This window comes from Alosa pseudoharengus, unplaced genomic scaffold (genome assembly GCF_046254945.1).
Source record: "Alosa pseudoharengus isolate Yale_2024_CS ecotype anadromous, Long Island Sound unplaced genomic scaffold, YU_APseudo_1.1 YU_APseudo_1.1_scf_6, whole genome shotgun sequence".
Lineage (NCBI taxonomy): Eukaryota > Metazoa > Chordata > Actinopteri > Clupeiformes > Clupeidae > Alosa > Alosa pseudoharengus.
In genome coordinates this window covers 29,749,147-29,758,559 of record NW_027468848.1, presented here as the reverse complement: position 1 = coordinate 29,758,559, position 9,413 = coordinate 29,749,147, and positions in this window count along the sequence as shown.

The following is a 9,413-nucleotide window of genomic DNA, read 5'->3' as shown; positions in this document are numbered from 1 at the left end:
CTTCAGTGCTATGATACACAAAGGCATTCCCAGAGGAGAACACAACCATCTGCTTCTGTCATGATCTGATCCAAGTTTTTATCATGTTTGGCTCTGCTGCATAAAAGGGATCTTTTATTCCATTTAAGTCTGCGCTATGACTGGTCGCACCAGACCACTCTTACTTCTTTTGAGCCTGTCACGCAAACGTTGGCAAACCCTCTGTGCATTAACGGCAAAGAATTGCTTGGAACAGAGCGTGAGCTTTAAAAAATGTTGCCTCATTGATTTATATAGGCCTCTTGCATTACATAGCTTTGGTCTAATTCATGTTCCAGTCAATGGGCTAAGATGAGGGCATCAGGCAATGAAGCCATGGATGCAGTGGAAGCCTTTAAAAAAATGCTGTGGGCAATTAATTACAGTCAACTACCCATGGCCCAATCAATATTTCAATAGCCATTCCATTTCCTTGGTGTCTTACTGCTCTTGGGACATTTACAGTAATTGGGAGTTTGGGTTGGTTAGGGGGGTCACTGACTTTCCAGCACCTTGGGAGTAGAGAAGTCGAAGAGAGGCCTTGATAGAAAGGTCTTTACTGGTGTCAAGTTAGGTCACCTAATGGCTGCACTATCTAATCTAAATAGCAATTACTGAGCAGTTTGAGGAAGTAACTGCACTGGGTTAAGAGGGTTTCTCCTATGCAGTAAAGTACTGATTCTACAGTCATTGGTTCTCACATCTGTGTGCTGTGGAATAGGAATGTGCCTGGGTAATACCTATAGAGTCATGACCTTTCAGGTTAGAGCTTAAAGGTTGTAATAACAACCAGCCCCCATGCATTTGCTCGTGTTTCCATACTGTTCCATATATCACAACAGACCCTGGGAAAAATATACCTCAACTCATGCAGACACAGAGATTTACTAACACCCTGCTGCACTGGATGCACAATGGAAGTGTTGCATTTACAGAGCGTAAAGAATATTTTTAGAAGACTATCTATCTCTCTTTAGAAGTCTATTTTTTTCTCTAATGTACGTGCCGCTATTGCGTGTGTTGGTTGCGTCAGTTCCATTGATTATAATGGAAGCCTATTGTTGTAACATACACTCTGCGAACAAAAACACTTCTGTCCTATGCCTGATGTAGCCTGCCTGTAATTGCTAAATGACCTCTGCTTTTCCAGAGACACATGAAAAAAAAAACATGTATCAGTAGACAGTATTCCTGCCTTCTGCACTATGTCAGATGTGCCAGTCGTTGTGCCGCAGTAAGGATTTTATACTTTTTTTTATTTTAGCCACAGACAGTAGTTTGTTGATAATCCAGAGATTACAGTCCAACATATTTTCAGATTGAAATGAAATCACGCAGCCATAAGGAGATACTGCACCCTGCACATAATATTGTATATCAGGACTGTCTGGCAGATGGCCAGGAGCAGACACATAAATGAAGCATATTTCAAACATATTACATTAGACAGAACATAATTATACAGCCTTAGAAAATCGCCAGTTTGGTGAGTGAGATAAGAGGATAATGCTGTAAGATTTTTTCACTCTGTGGATAATGTTGTAAGATTGTTTCACTCTGTGGTGTTCCTTGAGGACCACACTGTTTAAGAAAGACAATTCAACTAAGTTTATGGGCAATCATTATCTGATCGCAGGGCTGTGGAACCCCACTGATATTAACACCCAAAAATCTACAGTAATCATTATAATGTTGATGTTATATTGAGATGTTCTTGATAACCTTTTATTTGATGCCAACGTCAGATGCTTACTTTCTTTACACACGTTCTCTACGAAACCTTGTTATTATCAGCAGATCGCAGCTACATTAGTGAGACTGTGGGTGATATACACAGAGACTGCACACATGTGCTGCATAATTTGAGGTACAGTCAGACACACGCTGCAGATGTGTGAGTCTCGGACATGGGCGGACTGGCCATCTGGCATACCGGGCATTTTCCCGGTGGGCCGACGCACCTTTTGGGCCGATAGAATAGGCTATATATAATTTAATTATTTTGGCCAACGATCGGCCCGAACAAAGGACAATCAGCGGCCCATTGGTTACATTTCAATATTGACACTGGACTGATCCAATAACAGCTCACGTCAGATTCTGTGAGCGCATCAAAAGTTAATCAAAGTTGCCTACACGAAATTGCGGCGGGTGCCGGTAGTAACAATTGTGCAAAATGAACACCATAGAAGCTTCAATACAATATAGTAGGCTAGCATATGTCAGCAACATGTTGAAGTTCGTTGAGTTTGAACGAGGATATACAGAGCAAGGGACAGTGAGCAGGTGGTGGAGAGTGCGAGCCTAGTTGTTGAGGCTACATGATAAGAACTCAGTGGTGGAGCAGGTAGGCTGTGACATGCCATGCTGACTATGATGATTATGATGACTTATTATTTGCGATAATGTAATGATATGGTTGCCTAATGATAACATAGTAAAGACGTGTGGTGATTATGACAACAAATAGCGCAACTTAAATTTTCTAAATGAATGATTTGCAAACCCGGACAGCAAAATAGTGTCAAATCGACGTTAATTGTTGGTCAGATTGATCAGTTTCCGTCAGACGCCCAAAATTCAACATCGATGGCATGAGTGGTGGTTCTATCTTGGGAGGGTTATCATGGTAAAGAAGGGATAAAAGACTCTAGACTGACGGAAACGTAGGTTACAAAACGTCACGTCATGCACAAGCCAACTAAGCTATATATATATAACCTATAGGCCTAGGCTACTGTCAGACACTAAAGACAATTAGTTCATGTAGCTGTACTGTTCCAAAATGTACCAGCAATGTAGGTAGGAAGTATAGCCTACAGGAATAAAATATTTCCAGCAACAGCCCTGTTTATTTTGTGTTGTTTCAGTTGTCCTACAGTGATAACTGGTATAAATTACATTAATGTCTAAGACAATCTGGGTAATTTAACTCTTTACACATAGGCTTCAGTAATTTTTGGTGCTGCTGTCATTGAATAATTTGAAATGATACTTTGAATTCAAGCAGAAACTCTTCTTTAATAATTGCTTGTTAGTCTACTTGAATATGGAGATCATATGCTCCATGCCTACCTCTGATCAGTCAGAGAGATAACCAATGAGGCCTATATCACTTTCAGTGCTCCATGACAGTTGAAAAGATATGCATATTTAAGGGTAATGCAAAGATTTTGTATTTAATTAGGTGTGCCCGACCGATTTGAGGGCCGATTGGGCCAAATATGCCAGGGCCGATTTTTGGTGCCAGTCCACCCCTGGTCTCGGAAGAGCATAAAAATCACATAAATAGTCAGGTTGGCATATTTCTCTCCCACGGATGCCATCCCCTCTGAATTCACACACAAAGAGAGAGAGAGAGAGAGAGAGAGACAGTGAGTGGGAGAGAGAGAGAGAGAGGGAGAGAAAAAGCCATCTCCCCACTCTTGTGTGAAAAGCATTGTTTGGAAAACACACTGCAGCTGAACCACACTTCACAGCCGGAGAGCCAGGCATCAGGCATGCGATGCATTCGTACACATCTCTAATGCAGGCGGAGGAAGGCAGGCATGAAACCCTAGCGTGGGCAGACGGGGGCCTAGAGAGTCTAGATGCCAGCAGCACAATGACTCCATTTAAAAATGCAAAAAGTATTATAGATTATAGTCATTTGGGGGTTGCGGGAGGGCGGTTATCAGCATACATCCCTGAGAAGATCACCAGTGCAGCCATAATTAATGCAGCATTCATTGTAGTGGACAGTATCAGATTTTATGGCAAGCACGCACACTGATATTATGCCAGAGAGTTCAAAAATTGAACATTTAGCACAACTGTATTTTTTAGTAGTTTATCTATAACACACACAAGTTCAGGTTTATAGAGATGACTTCCTCAGATTTTCAATACAGGAAATAAACCAAAAATCTTGCTCACACACACCAGTAGCTTTCCGAGGGCTTCCAACCCAGCGCATGGTAGCATGATCCGTATAAATGTGTCATGGCTGGACTATCGGAGGAAATTACATTTTCACAGGAAGCTGTGAAATTGCCACGGCTGAGGCCCATTAATGGTGTCATGGTCTGCTTAGATCTTTTTTTTACGCCCTGAATATCTTTTACCCGCATTGGTGATTCTTGGGAGGAGGTACAGCTACGATGTAGCAGCAGCTGATGTTCAAACAATTACATTGAACACAGTTTGACCTTGATGCTCACAATTTAATGCTTGGCAGTGATAAATGCACTCTAATGATGATATTGATAGCTTCACTTGAAGATTACATTCAGGCTCCGACTCATGGGGTAATCTCCAGCCAGTAATGTTTCTTTGACCTGTCCTCACAAGATATCCTTCAAGATTCTACTTTGAAGTCTGCAGGAAATAGTTATTTAACTTATGACTTGCAAAGACAAGCTTTTTTAAGGAGTCTAGTGTGGTCTGAAAACATTATGTAACAAGATATGAAAATTACACAAGGAATGTGGTTTACATTTTGTATTGGAGGCAAAATCTCCAGTCATTTGCACAATCTGCAAGTCTCTTAACTAATTTTAAAGTGTTTTTTTAGCCAACAAATACAAATGGTCCTGACAAAAAAAAAAAAAAAACACAAATAATGCAAATCCGAGGATCCTGGTCCAGATGGAATGCTTATTCCTTGGGTAAATACCGCATGCAAATAAACGGTGAGCGTAAGCAGAAACCCACTGGAGAGCCAGCGCTCATGATCACATACAGCGGCTAAAACTCTCCCCCTCAGCACTTTGGCTCGAGGGCCTGTTTAGCTCACCAGGACAGTCTCTAATACACATATGAACAGGGCATGCAAGGGATTACATTAATACTGAGTGCTCATGTGAGGGACCTCACTACGTGTCAGTCAGACTTGTGGCGGCCTAAGCTGCAAGGTTACAGTATCTCATGGTACAAAAATACTTTTGGTTCCAATGTCAACTGTGGGACTGTAAATCTGGTCCTTGGTCTGCTTGGTAGAGATTCACTGATGAGAGATGCTTCTGCTGTAGCACCAGCTCTGGTACACTGATGCTGGATGATGGCAGTTTGACAATCTGATAATGCCCTTTTTGCATACTGATGCCAGCATACAGGTGTGAGAGGCCCCTAGTTGGCCACATTTAGCAGTCTGGGGTAGGCAGAGGACGCCTCAGCCTTACATAAGACCTTATCTAAATCATTTATCTCCTCGGCCGGGCGCATTTAGAGGATTTTGCATTAAATCGTCTTAAAAACTACTTTTGATATCCACAGGGTTCTCTTGGGGAAAATAACTTGGGGATTAAGAAGTTTTTATGATCTAAAAGATGGCTTCGAAAGACCTGGAGAGGGGTGCCTATTAAGGTGCTTTTACTGCCAGGCATTCTTAGAGAATGGTAGGTGTGTGATTAGTGCAGTCATCTATGCTTAATAGGCTTATTCATTTATTTCTGTTAGTAAATCCCCCTCTAGATGTTTGCAAATCTCTCAACACCCAAACTGTCATCATGAAGGGATACTTTGGGTAAAAACTCCCTTGTTTGAGATAAAATCATCACGACTTAATAAGACACACAGCTGCTCGTTTATGGGACAAAGAGATCAGTGTCAGGTTAGTAAAAAAAAAGGTAGTTTACCTGCAGCATGTTTATGTCAGCATAACATCAATACAAGAAACACAACATCAATTGACATATTCAACATGCTACATACTAAAATAAATTACGTATAGTATGAGGCTAGTTTCCATACCCACGTGCATGCCACATATCCACTCATATAATGCATACAGTCGCACTGGCTCGCCGGTAGCCTAGTCATTTTTTTCCTTTCACAGTGTCTTTCTGTGAGAGCTGAAGGACTGTCACTTACACTGAACTGCAGAAGCCTCCCTGTGTTATTAGGACAGACGTTTGCTTTGCGGTTCCAGCTGAGTCCCACCTGCGGATTGCTCATCTTAGCCACAGGGGGAGCCCTGGTGGATTTCATCACCCCGACGCTCTGTTGCACTGTGCTATTGACTAAGGCCACATTTTTGCCCAGTAGCTGCTTGTCAAGAAGGTGATGCTTTGTTCCCTGCAAACACAAACATAGAAACAGACATACACAGCCAGACACACACACACGCACACGCACGCACACACACACACACACACACACACACACACACACGCACACACACACACACACACACACTGGGCAGCGAGATGGCTCCCTAGGGTTTGGGCAGACTTAGATAAAGAAAAAGAAACATTTCAGATCAAAACAGAGCCGCTGTTGCCACCTCCACTGCTGCTCAGCCAGGAGAGGCTGCTTGCTGAAGCTGTCATTCCCATGGTTGTGTGTGTGATTGTGTGTGTGTGTGTGTGTGTGTGTATTTACACATGTGCATACCTGTGTCTGTGTCTATGTCTATGTCTGTCTATGTGTGTGTGTGTGTGTGTGTGTGTGTGTGTGTGTATGTATTCAAACATGTGCATACATGTGTGTGTGTGTGTGTGTGTGTGTGTGTGTGTGTGTGTGTGTGCATGTGCGCGTGTGCGTGTGTGTGTGTGTGTGTGTGTGTATGTGTATGTGTGTATTCACTCATATGCATATATATGTGTCTGTGTGTGCCTGTCTGTGTGTGTGTTTGTGTGTGTATGTGTATGTGTGTTCACACGTGCATACATGTGACTGTGTCTGTCTGTTTCTCTGTGTGCGTGTGTGTGTGTGTGTGTGTGTGTGTGTGTGTGTGTGTGTGTGTGTGTGTGTGTGTGTGTGTGTGTGAGTACATGCAAAGAGACAAGAGGTAGAGGTAAACATAGTCACAGATCTTGTGTGTGCGAGACACATATGATATGTAGGAGCATAGATAGTCCTTAGGAGGACTCCATACAGCTTTTCTCTTGAAAGTGCCTAAAATAATGTTGTGGTAAGAATGCATTGTGGAAATGCATTCTAATCGCAGGCACATTAAGATACTGGTGAGATGTGGTGTTTAATAAAATCTTTGCTTTTAACTAAACTGTGGGATATTTGACTAATTATTATTAAAAAGTAGTAATGTTGAAGACTTGACAAGTGTGGTTATTATTTTATATTTAATCAAATGGAATTTTGTTAAAAAAGATACATTTATTCATGACACAGTGTTCACTTCAATATTTAAAGCCCCAGTCTTGCTTTGCTTGTTGTTTTGCTTATCATTGACCAGCTCCCGGATAACCATCCGTGTCTATCATAATGCAGCCTGATAACTTGAGAACCAGTGGGTTGATTGTTTTAAAATGATATGTTCTGTTTGTCCTGAACTGAATTGCAATGGCAGGCAACGCTAATGAAATATGATATAATATTACATTTATGAGGGTAAGTAACTTTCTTTCATAAATCTACCCTCAGTCCGTATGCCCCCCTTCCCCTACCCCCCTCTATGTCTATGTTTGTGTGTGTGTGTGTGTGTGTGTGTGTGTATAGTTCTCTTAAAGGGCTGTATATCGCCAGACATGACAGACTTTTGGACCTCATAGCTGCTCAGATTCCACGCACAGAGGAAGAGCAGACCTATAAACACACCACTGTCCACTCTGAATGGTTTAATTCACCTGCAAACACCTTCTCTGGAATTGCAAACACACCGGACATTATCTCCATTTCTCAGAGTGCAAAAAAAGTGTCATGTGCTTTTGACCTATTTATGGAGGACTCATACTGTACAAAAACTCTCAAATACCAGCCTTTGATTTTTGCCATTGAGAACCTAGGATACAAATGCCACCTCATTGTGTTAGTGTTTGGTAGCCTAGGTCGACGGTCCGTGGACTTTGCATTGGGGGACTATATAAAACGAAGGCCAAGCTAGTGAAGTACTGTTCCATATCAGCAATTATAGGAAGCATGTTAATTTGGAAGAGACTATGCTTCCTATACCCTTGAATCTGTAAACTCATGATAGATTGCTGATTGCTGATAGATTGATTACTGCTTTAATCTACTGGATTATTCAGAAAATGTGATTCCTAATGTAACTTGACTTGTAAAGTGGAATCAAATAAAGTATATAAAATGTGTGTCTTCTAAAACATTATTTTTATGCTATGAGTGAATTGAATTTGTGATGCATTGTTAATAAGCGTAATAGGGAACATATGGAAAGATAATAGCATGATGGTACAATTAACTGCTGTAAATAATGCAGCAGCAAAACAATTATATTCACTGGAATGTGTTTTTGTTTGTTTCCCTAATGCCCCAGAGCTATTGTTTCCCTAATGCCCCAAAACTATGTTGTCTCTATGGATACGGCTGAGAATGATGAGAGGAAGATAACAGAAGGAGAGTTCTAAAAAAGTTCTTTGTCTTCTCATATTGTGTATGGGGATTCTAAAAGAATATGGCTGCTCACTTAGGTTAAGAGCAAGTGCTGTACCATGTCCACATACCATTGGCTTTAAATTATTAAGTCAGGTACAGCCAGTCTGTCCTATATTGCACAGCTGTGACTGAGGCAGATAGGTATCCACAGATCATACCACAGAGGAAGAACAGAGACAGGTAGAAGAGCTAAAACAGAGCATCATCAATCTAACATTTGTGAGACAAATAGATCTTCCTCTCGGATATACGGGAAGAGCATTAAAACGGAGTCAAATTACTCAGGTCACATACTGACTATAGAATGTCTAGAATGCCTATGGTTGATCCTAACCAGCGTCACATAGCCTCAGTTGACCAGATGAGCTACGTGTCCAGATTGTTTTCCATCAGTTTAGTGCTTCCTGAGTTTGCTAGCAGGCCTGTGACTCTGGCATTGCCAGTATCACCAGTTGAGGTCCAGCAGCATTTATCCCTAACTTTTACTCTTAATTTGTTTTATAAACCTCTACAGGAAGACTGGTGGGGATAGGAGGGTTTTTCCCAAACCAATGTTTTAAAAAACACTCCCACTCGCAGGATTTCCAGCAGGGGAGTGGATCTTTGAAGTACTGAGCTGGTCTATGAAAATCCTCAACACACATCTCAATCTGCTCATCGATAACAGGGAGTGGATTTATGTCCAGAGCTTGGATTTCAATTCTCAGAGCAAAATGTGCTAATACTTCACAGCTTCCATTAGCCCGTTGCTGTTTCTTCCAAATCAATGAGGGAGAAAAGAGATGGAAATTTCTGGCAGCTTATGGTCCTCAAAGACGCCTCTAAAGTGGAATGGAAAAATGTCAAGTGTGTGGGTTTGCGAGAAAAAGGAGGAAATTGAAATTCCTTCCACCCCCATCTCCACACCCCTGTTTTTGCCTAGAAGACAGGATTTCTCATCGCCAGAGACAAGACAACCCAAAACAATTTCGAGTGGAGGAGCTGAATTATTTACATATTTCATTCGGTGGCATAAACATTCTTGTTTTATGCATCGCTTGGCAAGAATGGCTGATAACTTT